The sequence below is a fragment of the Alligator mississippiensis genome, chromosome 2 (assembly GCF_030867095.1).
Source record: "Alligator mississippiensis isolate rAllMis1 chromosome 2, rAllMis1, whole genome shotgun sequence".
NCBI lineage: Eukaryota > Metazoa > Chordata > Crocodylia > Alligatoridae > Alligator > Alligator mississippiensis.
Genome location: NC_081825.1, coordinates 282960243 through 282978562, shown reverse-complemented (window position 1 = coordinate 282978562; position 18320 = coordinate 282960243).

Genomic DNA, 18320 nt, shown 5'->3' with positions numbered 1-18320 from the left:
AAAGACTGCCCTCTGGAGAGGGAGAACCACAGTGAGAGAAGAGTCACACTCACAACCGTGCTACATCCCTAAATACAGTCCCTTACTCCTTGGCCTTGCACCAATTCTGATGCCCACCCAAAGGGCATCTGCATCTGCAAAGGAGGGGACTAAATTTGGCCTGAGTGATCATGGAGACGAAAGTCCTAACCCCGCGAAGACCCGAAGTATTTGCTGTGTCAAAGGCACAGTGATAGTATTTAAGTGCTTTGCTGGATCAAGGCCTGAGTCACACATCTTTAGAAGAGGTTGTGCCAGGTCAGGGTTGGAACATATTGGCAGCACAGCATAAGAGGATAATTGCCCAGCTGCTCTCGTACCATGCATGTTTCACTGACCAATGGAGTAGTTTAGTCCCCAGCGTGATGGCTCTGGCCCTGGCTCATTTCACAAGCATCAAATTCACTCTTTGGATGGATATACTTCTCAGTGAGCCACTCCAGGCTTTGATTCATAGTTTACAGCTAGCTGGGAGTGGATAGGCACTGTAGATTATTTAGAGGCTTGCAGCAAATTGCATTTTTAATTTTTAACAAGGCTTTGTTAAACGTTTTCCAAGCTGAGGAGAACATTTAATTCCACACATCTGAGCACAGCAAGGCTAGAAAGAGAAGTAAAATATTATCTCAGGAGGTAGCATTGCAACTGCAGCAAATGTGCAAGGTTATTCAGTAGCTTTTCCCTTGTTATATTTAGTAACCATATATGTTTTATTAACAGGCCTTCATACAGTTCATGTGATCAAATACTTCCAACTGTAGCTAAAGGTATTTTCATTTGCATTCCCTTGACCACTCCTTTATCAGCTGCTGCTTGGGGTAAGCAAAGAAACCCACTCTATCTAAAACAGTAAAGGGTTGTCATATACATCCCCATCATCATTTTGAGAGCAGTATTAGCATCTGGACATGGCAATGAGTGCTGTCGTGTAAAGATAGACCCGATGTAATTTGCAGACCAAAGGATATCAAGTCATTAAGAGTAAACCTAATAAAAATCCTCTTGAGTGGTACAAGTCCAGCCAAGGTTTCTGCCTTCATTAACTGGGTAGACAGCTGCTCAAAATAATTCTTTGTCAGTGAAATACTTTGATGTCACTCTCATTGTGCAGGGTATGAAATTAATTCATTTCCATGGATCTCTGTTCAATAATTTACAATCAAAATTCCTATCAAACAACGATTGAAAATTCTGATTTACTGAAAACTGACTTTTCAATAAGGAGAGATTTATCATCATGTTTTGATACTAGTCTTCAGAATTTTTTTTTAGATTTTTTGATAGAAAATAAATAAAATGTAGTTAAGAATTCTCAATGATTGGTATTTTTCACAAAACAAAACAAAGCAAAAAACTAACTCATTTTGAGATAGCAATACTTAGGGGACTGAAAAAAATCTCAGCTAGTTTTTGGCAGGCAAGGTTCTTTGGGTAAATGTGATATCTTTTATTAGACCAACTGAATAGCTGGAAAAAATATTATTTGCAAGCTTTCAGGCACAAATGCATAGGGAGACTCTGCTGGTGCTGTGCCAACTATTTCTTTGCATTTCTACCCAACCAGAAGCCGTTCCTGGGAGACAGTTTCCACACAACGATATTTGCATGAAGAGGGAACTACACCAAAGCAGCACAGATGGTACAAACCTTGAGTGCCCACATGCTGTACCACTATGAACTGAAGCTTACCACAGCAAAGCTTCTCCTCTTTGCAATGTAACTGAAGTGATAGGAAACCACCCTGCAGGAAACAGTCCCAAGGACACACAGTCATGACCACATAATGACTTCGCCTGGAGTCAGCATTAGGAATTTTGATCCTTGCAGACGCTGTAGACTTAAGCCCCCCTTACTGCCTACAATTTCCCCTCTCATTTCTTTCTTGCATTTTCCTTTCTTTAGGGCTTGACAGTGAAGCCCACCCAACCCACCAACTGGACACACATCTCTGAAGTTCACCGCACTTCCCTGACCCACACTTTAAAAGAAACAAAAATGTGGAAGTTCCCAAAAAGTAGAAATAGTTTAAAGTTTGTTCTTCAGTTGAGCAATTTAGTAACTTCAAGCTCTTTATTCCATTTATGACATGTGATGCTTGTGCACTCCAGACACTTATGATTGTTAGTAACAACCCTTGCAAAGGAATGCAGTTGCCCAAGGAAAAGCTAAAATGCTCAAACATGTTCAGTTCTGATATCAGTCTAAGACCTTCTGATACATGAAAATAACTCATCTTAAAAGACCTCTTGATCAGCCAGCATTCTTCTTAAAGTGATTTGCTCAGAAGAGGTGGGTGCTAAGGAAGGCCTTGAAGAAAGAAAGATGGAAGAGTGGATGAAGACTAGAAGACTGATTGAAGCATAAGAGAATTATGTAATAGAAATTAGGATGCCAAGGGTGAGACAGAGAAACTAAGGCCTTCATCTTACATTTCCCATGGCAGGGGAATGCTGCTCAGTAAAAGAATAGCATTCCCTTTTCAGCCCTCAGTCCATCACTTATCTGCTGGATCATCAGGCCAGCTATGCTGGGAAAACTTTCCTGCATTATTTCATGCTATTACATGCTACATTTTCCACAGCCCTAGCACTGGGTAAAAAATAGATGCATGTATAGACCAGTCGATCCCTGTCTAGTTTACTTTACAAGAGCCTTGACTCCAGAGTAATTCAAACAACACCCCCAGGCTATGTCACTGTGCTGCTTGCAAATTGCAGAACAGAAGAGCGCAATCATGACACTAGCAATCTGGAAAGGCCTAAAACCTGGCCCGCATCTTAGTGGGTGGGACAGGGTGAAATCTCTCGACTAAAGCCATACAATAGAATTTCAGAACGAAGGGGTTTATTTTTGGGAATATGAAATACAACCAAAGGATTCATAGTCCAGCCCTACAACGAACAGAAATAAACCAGGCTGATCCTTTGCTCTCTTATACTGGGGGTGAGCCTGATGCAAATCCAATTATTCTGTCATCGTAACAGTGGTGTTAGCACATCAAGACTCAGCCCCACATCCTCCTGAGAGCAGAAAAGACAGTGACGCATTGAGTCAGGAGGTAAGGGTTCGATGGCTAACACTGACACAACACTCCATTGGGACTTTGGGTGTCACTTAACCTCCCTGTGTCTCAGCTTCACACCCATATTACAGGGAAGATAGTAATTAGCTGCTTCATTGTGGCAGCTGCAAGAATCTGTTTGCATTTCCAAAACACTTTGAAATCTTCACATAAAAGGGATTAGGGACAAAAACGGGGGGGGGGGGGGGGGGAGAGAGGTATTCTTGATAAACAGTGAGAAAAGGGGGGGGTGTTAATTATGTTAAAATTATGTTACGTTAATTTTGCAAATTTGACTTACATGTCTCACTTAAAGCCTTTCTACCATGTCTAATTGACCCATCCATAGTGCTGATATTTAACTAGAAGGGAAATGTACACTGGACCATCTAAATCAACTCTCAGAAGTCTTGGGCATATATAGCTGCTATTTCAAAAAGGAGTAGCAGCTGTCCCAAAGAGATGGATTGTCAGAATTGTCATGGATAACTGCACACTCAGCAGTTTCCCAGTATTTTACACACTTACGATCATTTTGTGGAAAGGAAAGCTTGGTCTGATGATCTGAGTGCAGGACTTGGAAAATAAGAATCTGAGTCCTGCTTCCACACTGACTTTCACTGAATAAGACAAATCACACAAGTTTCCTCCACTAGCAAGAATACATATTGCCATCCAGAATTAAGTTAAATTTAAGTGCCTCACCCCTAGAGGAGCAGCACATAAAGAACCCAGCATGCCCCGTTTCAGAACAAAGGCAATCCTCTACCACATAAGTTAAATAAGCAATAGCTTCATTAGGAAGCAGCAACTCCACCCTCCCCTCCCCAGCACCTTTTTAATGCTATAAAATTGCTACGACATTCAGTCACTTAACGGGCTCCTAGGTCTCACCTTGCATCATATTCAAATTCCTACTGAGATCCTTGCACTCTGCTTTATACACCGGAAAAAGTCATGTAGGTGCTAGCATGCGTAAAATCATACTACTGATTATTAACCTGCCTTTTTCCCCCACTTGAACTACTGATATATTTAACAAATCAGCCACCCAAGACTGAAGTCGTGCGTGCATCTTAGAATTTGGAAGGAAATCCAGGTCTGAAATTATAAAGTTTTACTCTCTAAGAGTTTAATTGATATCCGGTGCTAACATCTTATAGAAAGGGCTATTACAAGTTCTGCTAGTTAAGTATCCTTGCACCAAACCTTTCAGGAAAAAACAACTTTTCTAAATGCTGGCATTATTCTTAATGTAATGAGCTTACATTAAGAAGGGACATATAAAGACAAGTTTAAGAAGATTTTATTTCTTAGAGAGTGGGAAACAGACAGAGGGAACTTTTCTATGTAGGTACCTGTAATGAATCAATAAAAGGTCCTCTACCAAAAGGGTAATATCTAATTTAAACATATATTTAAAACTATTCTGATACGTAACAGCCACCAGATCCTTGTATTCTACTTTTAGGCCAGTAGACTGGCAGAGCTGTGAACTTGCTACGGAAAGACAGCCAGAAAATGGAGAAACATCCTTGAAATTAGTATGTGGATTCCTCATGGTGCAGATCTTCAGGTTAGGCAGAGAAGCAATCCCTTGGCATTCTCCATTCTCAGAGCCAGAGCTGTGTATTACTGATAGTAGTTCTGCCAGTACTAGATGCCAAACCATGGCTCTTTTGTGACTTCAGTAGCATTAACTCATCTATTTTTCTGCAACTCAAGGGCAGTTCCGTACATGAGAAAGCTTAGCCCTGCCTTCATTCAACTCTCCTTTCCACCTACACATTTTTCCTGCCCAGTTCCTACCCACAGGTCTTTTCAGAAAGGTCAGTCAAGCACCTACATGAGGCAAGGAGCATGCCAGAGAGCTTTTCCCCACTGCCTTGTGCCATTTTGCCACCGGCTTTCTCTTCTCACACAGTCTGGCTTGGGAAAGCACAGAGGTCTTGGGATTTTTAATTTAAGATTATCAGTCAGCTGCAAGTCCCTGAGAAAATGAGTCAGCAGGAAGGATGTTTCTGAAGATTCCCCTACCATGTTCTTTCCCAAGTTCCTCTTCAAGGTTTCCATGCCCCACAAAATATCCTCTTGTTTTCCCCTGTATATTTTTCTTCCTCATATAAAGTATGGAGTTGACATACATTAAGCTTTCCAGCATCGAAAGCCAAGGACTCTCTAGCAAGGACTCCCTGGCATTGTCTCCAGTGCACAGTGCGGTGCAGAAATACTCAAGAACTACCACAGTCACCTCTGACCAAGCTAGTTCAGGTTCCAGCAAGTCTAACCACCACAGTGGCTAGAAGTGGGTTCATTTACTGAAAGCAGGGTCTTTCCAACTGCATTCAGCAGGCAGGCCAGAAGTGAACACAAATACTTACTCAACAAGGCTTGGTCTTGTGTCATTAAAGCCAACAGGATTATTTTCCCATCGAGTGGGAGCAAATCAAGTCCCAAGGGTTTTTTTTTCCTAGTTTTAATTCACAGAAAGTTAAAAACGCCGCATAACTACATCTATGAGAACATTTCCATTCTCAAGCAATCCTTCTATGGAACCAAGTCTTTCATATTCAAAAGATTGCTATTCTCTCCTGTATGATGCAAATGGATAGTCCAAAAGTAAGGCAATTGTTCATATGAGACCCAAGACTCCATGCAAAGCTACACACAAGACAGGCAAAACCCCTGAATTCCACCCCGTATGCCTAGAAATAAATCTTAATCCTACAGCATCACCCTGAAGCAGTGCATCAAGGGCTCTGCTATGTGGAACATGCCCAGACCAGGAAAAAACCCAACATCAATGCTTTATTTACAAGGCAGAAAATGAGCATTAACATCAAATTCAACAAATCAATGGGAAAATCAACTATTAATGACTGTCTAGCCAAAGCATCCTTCCCAACTTGAGCTGTTCAGTCTTTAAAATGTGTCCACGAAGTCTCTGGCTCACGACACACCAGTTGAAAGACAAGCCTTGACCTCCCAAACCTGAGACTGGTGTCCAACCAAACTTGTCTTGGTTCCTCATGTTCATCAAAGGACCCAGTGCCTATTCACAGGCCCTGCTGCTATCAGCGTAGGGGCTCAGGCCCTTCTGGGGATGTGGAAAGAGAGGACTGCTGTTGTTAGCTAGGGCTCAGGTCTTGTGGGGTGGGGAGAGGGGAATCTTTCTTTCAGGCTTAGAGTTCAGTCCTTGGGGTGAAGGGAGGAGTACTGCTGTCAGGCTGGGGACTCAGGCTCAGATCCTGTGTGTATATATGTGTGTGCATGCACGTGTGTGTGTGCACATGAGAAAGTACTACAGTCAGGCTCTAGGCCAGAGGAGGGGGAGCCAAGAGGACCCTGCTGTCAGGCTGTGGAGTTGGAACATGTTGCCCAAGAGGAAGGTGTGAGTGCTGACATGCATGAGGCTAGTATACAGATAGAGGAGAATTGTTTGTGGGATGTGACAGCGCCCTGAGCCTTGCTGCCCACACTCACCCCTGCAGTATTACTGTTTATGACTCTGGGGGGCTTCATCTTAGGACCGCAGCCACAAAGCATGGGCAGCTGGCATCTTGTCTAAGGTGAGGGTTGGGGCAGAAAAAGAGACCTAATGCAAGGGAAAACTTAAAACTGGGCTGACCACAGTAGTGAGTGGGCACATCATCTACATGTGCGCTTTACTGTGCAGTAGACTAATGAACTGTGCAATAAAGAGTCACTGTTTACACGTGTGCAGCAGTTAGGCCAGTGCAGACCAATTTACTGCACTGTCAGATAGTCCCATCAGCCACAAGTACAATCTGACAGTGCAGTAAGTTACTGTGCTTAAATGCATGTGTAGATGGTGATGGGGCATGAGGGTGCTTCAGTGTGGAGCAAGCCAGCGGGCAGCCCCTGAAGCACCCTGGTGCCCCAGCCAGCCACTCCACAGCACATGGAGCCCCACTGGAGTAAGCCCTGGGCTGGCAGGCTGACCTGGACACGTGCTAGGCACAAATAAACTCTGAAACTAATTATTTTGGAGATTTTTTGCTCCTGGGTGCACATTCAACTGGCATGGCCAGGGAGCAAAAAAACTCCAGAGCAATAAGCTCCAGAGTTTATTTGTGTGCATTAATTGTACATGTAGATGTGCCCAGTGAGAGCTACTAAGAAAAAAATGCTTCCTCCACTTCCCAAGTGGTGGAAGCTGCCAAAGACTTAGCTGGTTTGTGCCCCGTATTCTGAACTTACCTGCTCTTGTTTGAAAATAAAGCCAGCTCTTAGGAAAGGGGTTTGGCCAAACGGTTATTTTTCTTCCTCCCTGGCCCATGAATAATCCCATCAGTTTATAGTAGGAGGAGCTCCAGGCAAGAGCAGGGTTATGTTTATGTAAAAATAAAGTCAGGCAATTGAATGTGAATTGGAATCAATTCCTCACCTGTGTCTTCACAACCTGTTCTGCTCCAAGCACCTGCTGCACTCCTTCAGCTTGCTGCCTCCCTAACACAGCCAAGCGAACATTCAAACCAGTGCCTCAAAAGCAAACTCCCCAAACAAAACCACTCCTCTAGATACATAATTCTGGGGAATGAGGGAAAGAACAGACCACGTATGTCAGATATCCATTGCTGCTTCTTTTCCCTCAAAAGCCTTTTCAACCGGAAAGAGTATTTTTCCCCTGTGTGACATTCAGTTGTGTGTAATGTAGGAACAAAACCTAAAAGCTGCATAAATTTGCAAGCAATGCAGTTCTGATTTCAAAGTATAAGCCAGTCCCTTCCTGCTGGAGATTTCCCTGGCTTCCACATTCAGAAAAAAATCCCAGAACAAATGCAATTGCACCTACCAAAAATCAAACGCAGTTACCTAGCAATCCTTTTTAAACACCTGTAAGTTTCTGGCATGACAAATCATTTGTATCCATTTTCCATTCTTTCAAGAGCCTTTTTCTGAAGCAGCCAGCTGCAAGTACCTGACTCACATCACATTTAAAAGTAGAGATTGCCAGATATAGGACATTAACACCAAAGGCATAAATTAAATTCTGCCCACACCCTTCTGCTTTAAATCAGTATTTAATTTTTTTAAATTATGTTCTCCTTGCTTTTGAATGTAATTTCATATAAGATATCACACCTCTCAGAACTGTAATCAATTCCCAGTGAAACAGACACAGTTAAATAACTAGATTTCAATCACCAATTACTAAGAAACAAAAGACGATTAGAGAAACATGAACACAAATCTACAGCAGACAAACTAAAGGCTTTTCTCAGTACGGTGAGAATGCGCTGAAATCCTGTTTAAATCTCACATTTCTGTGACACTGAAAAGAGCTTTTCCTGTCATTTTGCAGCTGGGGTATCTGCGCTTAAGGCCACATAGAAAGCATGAGGAAGATCTAAGCATAACAAACCAGGATTTACATGCCATGTAAATGTATGCCAGGGGCAGCAGTCACGTGGCACGTGACTCAGAGCAAGCACCTGACTTATCTGAAACTAGAGAGCTTTTCTTTCTCTAAAGCAGGGGTGGCTAACCAGCTGCACGGGTGGCTCAAGTAGCACAGGTGCCAGATCAGGGAGGGGCAAGGCAGGAAACAGAAAATGGACATCGGAGTGGCACTTGGCAAGAGTGTGGAGCTGAATTTGTGGCCCATCTGCCAAAGGTTGCCCCCCTCCTCTCTAAAGTTTGGGGTGGGTGCAGAGGTGCAAAAACAAGAGACATGTGTTTAGGGAAGACTTAGAGTGAATCCCTCCACTGTAGTAAAGGCTACTAAAGGGGAAAAAATGTGTCTTTTTTCCCCTCCTAACTGATGGAAGCTAGAAATCGCTTTGCTGATTAATCCCCAGTACTCCTAGTATATTTGTCTGAAAACAGAGTCAGTCCTAAGGACAGGGTTTGGATAGCTATTGGGACTTTTATTCTAGGTCCCTGGCCACCCACTTACAGGAACAAGATCAGCCAACTAAAGAGATTTTAAACAAACAAACAAAAAAAGGTAAAACTACTAATGGAAATTAAGTTTTACTCAGGTCTATCACAAAGCACGCTGTGTTCTGCTCCATGCACCTGATGCGCTTCTTCAGCCTGCCTCATCTAACACTGCCACATGGACTCAAAATCAACCCCCCAAAAGCACCTTCCCAGAACAAGAATAGTCCTCTGCATCCACACTTCTTGCCCTGGGGAGAGAGAAAGACCAGACCAAGTGTTGAACATCAGTCAGCTGCGTCTTTTTATAATTCTGTTTAAAAGCCTTTAGTGACTATTTTCCAAACTGAAAAGAACATTTGGCACCACAGTGTAACATTTAGTGCATTGCAAGAATGAGACCTGAATGCTCTTAGATTTACTGCCTTTTTTTAGCAAAGTAACATAGGCTGCAAATTATAAAGTGCTCCCTTTTGGTAAGCTAAAAAAGTCACATTGTCCTCTTTCAAATGGTAGTCATATACACTGCTCTGTGCATGTCCTTCACAGCATCTGATGAAGTGAGCTTAGGCTCACAAAAGCTTATGCTATATATCTGATCTATTTAGTATATAAGGTGCCAGTCTACCCTGCCAGTTACCTACTGCCCCTTCTCTACTGCTTTCCTAGACTGTCCAGTTGATGTAACAAAGGTTTTGGCATATTGAGAAGTTGGATGCCTGTGATCTGTTTTCTCAAGAATCTCCTGCAGAAGCTGAAGTTCTGCATGCACCCAGCAGCACACAACTTGAACCCCACCATCTTTAGAAACAGCCTGGTCAGGTAAGCATGTTTTAATAGCAAGTTAATAGGAACATGTGTCCTCTCAAATTTAAGGTAAAAGGTTTGGTTGAAAATTCAATATTTAGGATCGTTTTAATTTTCTGTTCTATATTTTAAAAGTTTTAATATTTTGAGCAAAATTACATTCCAGCACATGGGAAGTATATGTGAGGTATAATTTGTGTGCACCGGGTCTGACCCCGGGTCGCTTTCGTTGCTCTGCACGCGGGCTGTGGCCAGCAGCCAGGGCAGGCCGGGTCGGAGAGGGCGGGCGCCGAGTTAGAATTAGGCACAGACACGTAACGGTTGATTTTAAGATTGTTTTACTTACACCGAGATGGTCGTGGTGTAGGCTGAGAACTTGCTTGAGTTGCGGTTACAACAAAAAACACGAACACACGTGGAGGTTGCAAGGCTCCACGCAGACAGAACACGACAAACTCCGGATGTCCAGGACAAGCGCATAAAACTCGTCGGTACGTCTTATAGTAGGCTCCGTTCGAAGATGGGAAGAGGTGGGCGGTGGATCAGGCCGCCAAACCCCTCTGAGCGACACACAGGGTTTCTATTACCCTGCCGCGCACACCCAGAGTCCCCACGAGATGGATGCAGAGTCCTCTTCAGTTTGGGCAGAAACTGCTCAAGCCTCTTATACGGCTAGCAGGCCAATCGCTAGCCACCACGTGTGAATAATTTAGAACTGGCCAATTGCGGGGCACGAATTTGCATACGACGAGCGGGAAATCTTTGCACCGTGCATTTCTGTGTTGCAAAGGAAATGCACCTTGCAAAGATCACTGCAAAGTGGCGGGAACACTTCCCTGCACGCGGGTTCTCTGCGCAGCAGAACTCCTCCGTGCAACGAAGAGGTAAACCCACGGGGATAATTCTTAGTGCTGAAGCACACACAAAAAAAATCAGACCTTTGGGTCATGACATAATTAACACATTCTCCCTCATTAACAAGACACAAAAGATGTCATATAAACACAAATAGAGAGAAGTGAAATAATATATTTCCCCAAAACAGCAGTAACTATAGGAACTTTGAGCATCTATAGATAGTATTTAAATGTCACCAAGTGTTTCAATAGTTCTTTGAGGTTACAAAGGACTATTACCTTCATTTTTGCAGACATAATAACCAAGGCATGAAAACACTAAGTCAGGGGTAGGCAACGTTTTTTGGCCGGAGCGCCAAAAAAAACACAATGTCTACCTTGGAAGGTGCCGGAGTGCCGGCATGCCAGAAAAACAAAATGGTTTTGTTTGGTTATGGGCCTGCAGTCCAAGCCCTACGAGGAGAGACTAGAGAAACTGGACCTTTTCAGCCTCCGCAAGAGAAGGTTGAGAGGCGACCTTGTGGCCGCCTATAAGTTCATCACAGGGCACAGAAGGGAATTGGTGAGTATTTATTCACCAAGGCACCCCCGGGGGTTACAAGAAATAATGGGCACAAGCTAGTAGAGAGCAGATTTAGATTGGACATTAGGAAGAACTTCTTCACAGTTCGAGTGGCCAAGGTCTGGAACGGGCTCCCAAGGGAGGTGGTGCTCTCCCCTACCCTGGGGGTCTTCAAGAGGAGGTTAGATGAGTATCTAGCTGGGGTCATCTAGACCCAGCACTCTTTCCTGCCTATGCAGGGGGTCGGACTCGATGATCTATTGAGGTCCCTTCCGATCCTAACATCTATGAATCTATGAATCTATGAAAATTGTCTGTGTGTGTGTGGGGACGGGGTACATTGCAGGACACACTGCATATTAGTATATTTAATAACCATAAATGTTGCCTTTGTTGTTGTGCATTCCTTTTTTGTTGAGCATGTTGCAATGAGAGAGAGAGAGAGAAAAGAGTCAAATATGAGAAAGAGGGGAGAGAGAGAAAGACAAAGAAAAAGGAGAACAGAGAGAGAACCAGACACGCACACATGCACACAGAGAACCACATGCACAAACACAGAGAACCAGAACACACCCAGAACAGACACATGCACACACACATCCAGAAACAGACACGTGTAGGCACACAGAACCAGACAGAGGCAGACAAACACACAGAACCAGATGCGCAGGCGCACGGAGCCGGGCTCCTGGGCCACTGGACAAAGTCTGACACAACAATGCCCTGGTCCTGCCAGAGCCCCTGTGTTTCCCAAGGGAGCCAGCCCCCAGGCTGCAGCCCAGAGCCTGCCCATCAGCCCAACCACCCACCCACCCTACACAGCTAAGCTGGCAAAAGGTGCAGTGTTCCTGGCAAGGGGCAACGCCAACCTCATCCTGGGGTGGGGCTGGGCTGGGGCTGGGCTCAGAGCACATGGGAGTCAGGCGGGCTCAGCTGTAAGCCCTGCTGCAACCAGCCTGGGCTCTGTGGTTGGCAGCAGCTACCAGAGCCTGGGCTGACTGCAGCTGGGAGGCTGCAAACAGCTGCTCCAGGCTCTGGCATCAGCTCCATACTGGTGGGTGCACGTACACCTCGGAGCAGACGGTGGGCATAGGGCCTGAGGCAGCACAGCCCTCCCGCTGTCCGCTGTGAGGTGCACATGCAGTTGCCACCAGCATGGAGCTGATGCCGGGGCTGTGGAGCCTGGCACAGCTGTTTGCAGCCTGCCCACTGCTTGCTGCAGCTGCCCAGAGCCCAGGTTGGCTACAAACAGCTGCGCTGGGCTCCAGAGCCGAGTCATCATCTCTGTGCCGGCAGTGGGGGAGAGGCCAGGGTTGCGCTGCATCAGGCAGCTCTGCCACTGTCTGCTCCAAAGCACAGATGCACCTACCAGTATGGAGCTAATGCCAGAGCCCGGGACAGGTGTGTGCAGCCTCCTGGCTGCAACTGGCCCAGGCTCTGGGTAGCTGCTGGTAACCATGGAGCCCAATCTGCTTGCAGCAGGGCTTGCAGCTACCCAGCCACCTGCTGGGAGCAGCCCAGGCTTCATGGCTGGCAGCAGCTGCCTAGAACCCAGGCTGGTGGTGGCGTGCTGAGCAACATGGCCTCACATGCCATGCTCAGCACACGTGCCGGGGGTTGCTGACCCCAGCACTAAGTGCTCAAGGCTGCAGGAAATATAATGCATCCTTGGGAACAGAATCTGGGACTCATTAATCCTAAAACTGTGCTTTAGCTACAAGACATTTTTTTCAGAGTCCCTCAATATTTGAGATACTTTAAAAGGGCTATATTTCAGAAGGCAGGTAGGTCCCCAATTTCTTAAAAATCATGTCACTTCCAGATTCCCCCCATCCTCCCCCAGGGAATTTCCAAAACTAGTCATTTTAGAAAAAGCTACTAAATTGATTTTTTTTTTTTTGTACACCAGAAACATGCCCTGTGCTCTTCATGAAAATAATCATGGACCCTATTTCAAAAGACTTTGCAATCTAAGGTCATGTAGCAGATGTGGTGGGGAGGGGCTGAGCCCATGTATTTCAATAGGCTAGGGGACTTGGATTATTCAGATAAAGAAGGGAGAGTTGTTTCAGCCTGAAGGAGGAACTTCCACAGGTATTGTTTAATTTCAGATAAGAATTTTAGGTTAAGAGGTTTTATTTTAGATGTATTGTGTCCCCACCACATAAGCCAATACTAATGTCTGTATTCACAGTTCAGAGGCCAAATGTAAAGAAATCCTGCCTAAAATTACAAATTCCTTTACTGCCCCAAATGGCCATTGGTAAAGTAAGAAGTGAGAGATGTGAGCCTGTGGCTATGAAGCAGTGATTTAGAAGAGAACACCACTGTCTTTGCAGATGACATTGCTTCCTTCTTATCATGGATGAGATCTACAAACAACATAGCTCTTGTCCAATGTGACATACAGCCCTCACTGCAGTTCTAATATTGTTAAACACCAGTCTTATCATATATTTCAACATGTCGAATTTCAACCCTTGACATATGGGACATTGAAGCCAGAGAGACAATAAGATCAGCAAACTCTGAGGCTATTTAGGGTCACCAAGTTAATGGATAATAAAAATTCTGTCTCAAAGTAACTCAATGGCTGCTTTAACCTAAAAACCAACCACTCCTTGAGCAAACAAAGTTTATTAATTTCTAGCCAGTGGCAAGAAACAAATGCAAACAGGACAAGGACCTAGGAAAAAAGGGAAACTGGTATGAATCCACACCCAGTGCCATTACTGAAAGATATTTAGCAACTCACTAGGAGACAGACTTTCCAAAGGGCAGCTCAACTGGCAAATATTTCTTTCAAACCTAGTTCTAATGTCTGGTCTCAGCTCTTTTGCTAATGTCAATGTTCTTATTGTCTCAGCCTATTTTAGCTTATTAGTCAAGCAGAGGTACCTCATCTTTTATGACCTTCTGTTATTAATGCAATTTAACTCCCACCCTGGTAAAATTTTAGATTGTCCTTGTGTAACATTATTGTAATCACAGAGTCACATTTTAAACCAACAAGCCTGATGATGGTTGCCAGTAAGGACTAAAACAAATTGGCGGTTTCTAGTGTCCTGGATGACTAGACCTGGGCCCATGTCCATCTAACAGTTCACAATGGGAAAAAGCACCATGCTTTTTTTCTGATTGACCCAATAGATATTGAAGTCAAATGCCGACGCAGCATTGCATCACCCTCTGGCAAGAGAACAGGAACAAGGCTGGCAAACAAAGCAGCTGAAAAGGCTGTCAGGCAGCCCTCCAGCCAACCAAAGAGCCGAGTGCCTGATGGGATGGAGAAGAGAAATTGTCCCAGGAGCTATCCGCTCTGACTCTTAGAAATGTTATCGTCTGGATTCAACAGAATGAAAAATCTCCACTGATATCAAATAAGAAAGGTGGATTTTAAAACACCTTATGGAGGAATATGTATCATGGTACCCCAATTTCTACACAGTTACTGTCCCACACCATTTCTGGTCTTTTCCCTACTGCCTCGCTTAGTTTCATAGATTTCATAGACATTAGGGCTGGAAGGGACCTCGGAAGATCATCGAGTCCAGCCCCCTGCCCAAAGGGCAGGAAGTCAGCTGGGGTCATAGGATCCCAGCAAGATAAGCATTCAGTTTGCTCTTGAAGGTGTTCAATGTAGGCGCTTGAACCACCTCCGGTGGCAGGCTGTTCCAGACCTTGGGGGCTCGGACAGGTAAGAAATTCTTCCTTATGTCCACCCTGAAACGGTCTTGCAGTAGTTTATGACCATAAAAGTGTTTAGTGTTTTTCAGTATGATCCTAACATTGGCTCTTCCTCATTCCTTCCAGCTTCTTTCCCCTCCATCTTCCATCCCCACTCATTCCCATCAGGGCTTGTATTACACATTAGTCACTCTCCCCAAGCCAATGTTGAGTGCTAAATGGGAAAAGAGAACTGACAAGGTCAATGCTTTGCCCCAAGGCAAGGGAAAAGTAGTATTGATTCAAATTTTCCCTAGAAACAAGGAGTCTTCTCTATCCCCGCTTCTCTTTCTAGGAAGGAACAGGATGTTTAAATAAGGATGAAACAAAACCAGGTGTGTACTTATCCCCCCCATCCCGCTATTAAATGATAGTGCTCCTGCTGTACCTTCTGCTATAGAGGACTAGGAGCCCCAGAAATCCCTAACCAGGAACCAGTCACTCCCCTTCCAATTCTTCTGTCTTGTGATTCTACATTTCACCATTCAGCAAGGATGTGCAGGAGCTATCCTCCCCAACCCAGAAAAAGGGGAAGCACAACTTCTGCTACCATCTACATGATAGCCACAGTTAAACACAATCTACATTTGGAACTACTTTTTCAAAAAGAAGATGAACGAGTCCAACAAATGCCTGGTCCCTCAGCTGAGTTGAAAGCAAAGAACCTAACAAAAGACCTGGCACATGATCTTTGACTCTCAGTCTACTGTGGGTCACCAGAGAGTACTGTAGAATCAGACATGGGTTTGGCCGCCCTGCAATAACCCACCCTGTTGTTTCCTCTTAAGAGTAAACTAAGCTCTGAACTTCCTTGAGTACTAGATTAACCTTCCTCTTAAAAACCATTCCCTTGTTCTGCACAACATGTCCCAGTCTTGATGGAGAAAAGTGTTGTGTTCTTCTCAATCCTTCTAGCTCAACTGAATTAGCTTAACATGGCTGGAATGCCTTGCTAATGCTTGTTAAGATGCAGGCTCAAGTCAAGCCATGTTGGGCTAAGGGCACAGGCAGACAAGGTTCTTTGGGTAGATGTGCTTACAAGGAACAATTTTTTCCAACTATTTAGTTTGTCTAATAAAATATCTCACATCTACCCAAAGATCCTTGTGTGGACTACCCAGAGACTTTGTACTAGTATAACTATTGCATTTACAGGATGTGAGTCTTTTTTGCCAATAGGTTTACTGGGCAATCCCTAATGAGGGCATACAGTTACAGGGATATGAAAGGGCTAAATACTGACATAGCTCATTCTCCTTTCCCTAAAGAACTAAACTATTTTGATTTAACTGCCTTGTAACCATTTTCTCACTTGGAAGGATTAAGCTACAAAGATTTAAGCCTATTTTGTATCTGAATGAGAAACTCCCCAGAATGGCTTAACTCACTTTATCTTGTGTAAAGTTCACACCTCTGGCTGATTTTCCTTAATTTCCCAGGTGTCCCACTAGACAAGCCCTTATATGTCACTACCAATTGCTCCAGCTGTTTAATACACTACCCTGAGGGAATAAGGTGCCAGCTGCCAAGGTGGTTTATTAACATTCCTTTCTAAAGCACCTGGTAATCTCCCCAGTCTTCTTAACAGAGCAGGGGGAAGTGCATATAAGTAGGTCAAATGGTTGTGACATAAGAGCTATACTGAGTATAACTTCTGATCTTTATCCTGTAGAACAGTAACCAGGACTGATTCCTCTCTGAAGTGGATGAAATGTTAAGTCATTGATCTCCACCTCTTTCTGGAAGACATATATCTGAGTTGGTGTGTCTTGTGATGAAACAGGGCTGCTACTTGGAAACAGACTGCTAGGAAGTCCATTTCAGCTCCAGGCTATTTAGTGTGAAGAAGAAAAAACTAAAAAGAGTTTTGACCAAGTCTTCAATACATGAAGGGTGGTTTTAATGATGAAGACAGCAGACTATTCTCTGGTGCCAAAGGGATAGGAAAAGGAATAAGTGCCTTAGAATGGGAAAGTTAATGGAAATGGTGGCTGGATAGTAAAAAGGATTTTCCTGCTATGGGGTGGGTAAGCATTAGAACAGATTACCCAGAGAGGTTGTGGACTCTCCACCCTTAAAAGTTTAAGAACAGGTTAGACACGGGGTAGGCAACCCCCACAACTGGTGCCAGAGCATGACACTTAAAGGCATTTTGTTTGGTCCACGTACCTCAGATCGGGCAGGAGGGAAGGGGCTGGGGCTGCACTGCCACTACAAAGATAGGGCCCTTTGTGTCTCCCCACATCTGCCTCTGGCATGCCAACTTCTTCCAAGTTGAAGTTGCGGATATTTTTGGCACTTTGCACAAAAGCATTGCCACCCCCTGGGTTAGAAAAACACTTAAGTGGAATGAATGGTTTAGACAGAGGTGACCCTGCCTTGAGCTAGGGTTTAGATTAGATGACTTCCTGAGGTACCTTCTAAACCTACTTTTGTATGAATTCCAGCAAAAACCAGCAGAACCAGCAAATTCATCATTTACCTGCCTCTTCCATCAGCTGGTTGTTACACTATGCTGATGACTTTCTTCTTTTCACTCATTATCTTGGATTCTGGTGAGAACTTGTTTGCTTCCCTATGAACTGTCTAAGGGTACAGAATTGGCTAACATACCAGCACAGTTTCAGGAATACATTGTAGGAAATGGCAATGATCCTAGATCCACCTGAGAAATTGTTTTGATAACTTCCATAGGTAAGAAGGAAACAAATGGAAGGAGGGCTGTAATTGGTAAAGAAGACATGAGAGGAATCAAGGACTCATTACATCCCATTCTTCTTCTTCCACTACACTCTTCCTCTTCAGTCTGTTGATGGGAAAGGAAGCCTGAGAGGTGTTGAGTTCCAGACAGGGTTTAAAGGTTCAGTCCTCCTCTTAAATATCTTTTCCTTTCTTTAACATAAGTATTGTGTGGTAAGTGGGATTTTTTTTTAGAATATGTGTCTGAAATTGCGCTGCTACTTCAACTGGACTCCAGGTGTCATATGGCTTGGTAAATCAGATTTAGGTGTATATACGTCAAGCTATTAAGACCTGTTAAGATGCAACCCCAAAATGCAAACCTACAGTACTTAGAAGAGATCTTGATCCATCCCTTTTTATTGCATGTAGAACCCACCAACATGTTTAAGAAGTAACTTCTACTATTTAAAGTTAAAAGCATTTTTACAATGTTAAACAAACTTCAAATTGACCTATAGTAGTTGTAGTATCTTAATGTCACTTTCTGCTAGATGTCAGCTGCAGCAAAAAGAGCAAGGTTCAAAGACTGACCACCCCATTTTGCTAATCTACCAAGGCTTCTTAACAGAACAGGAGGAAGTACACTTAACCAGGTCAAAACTTTGTGGCATCAATCTATGAG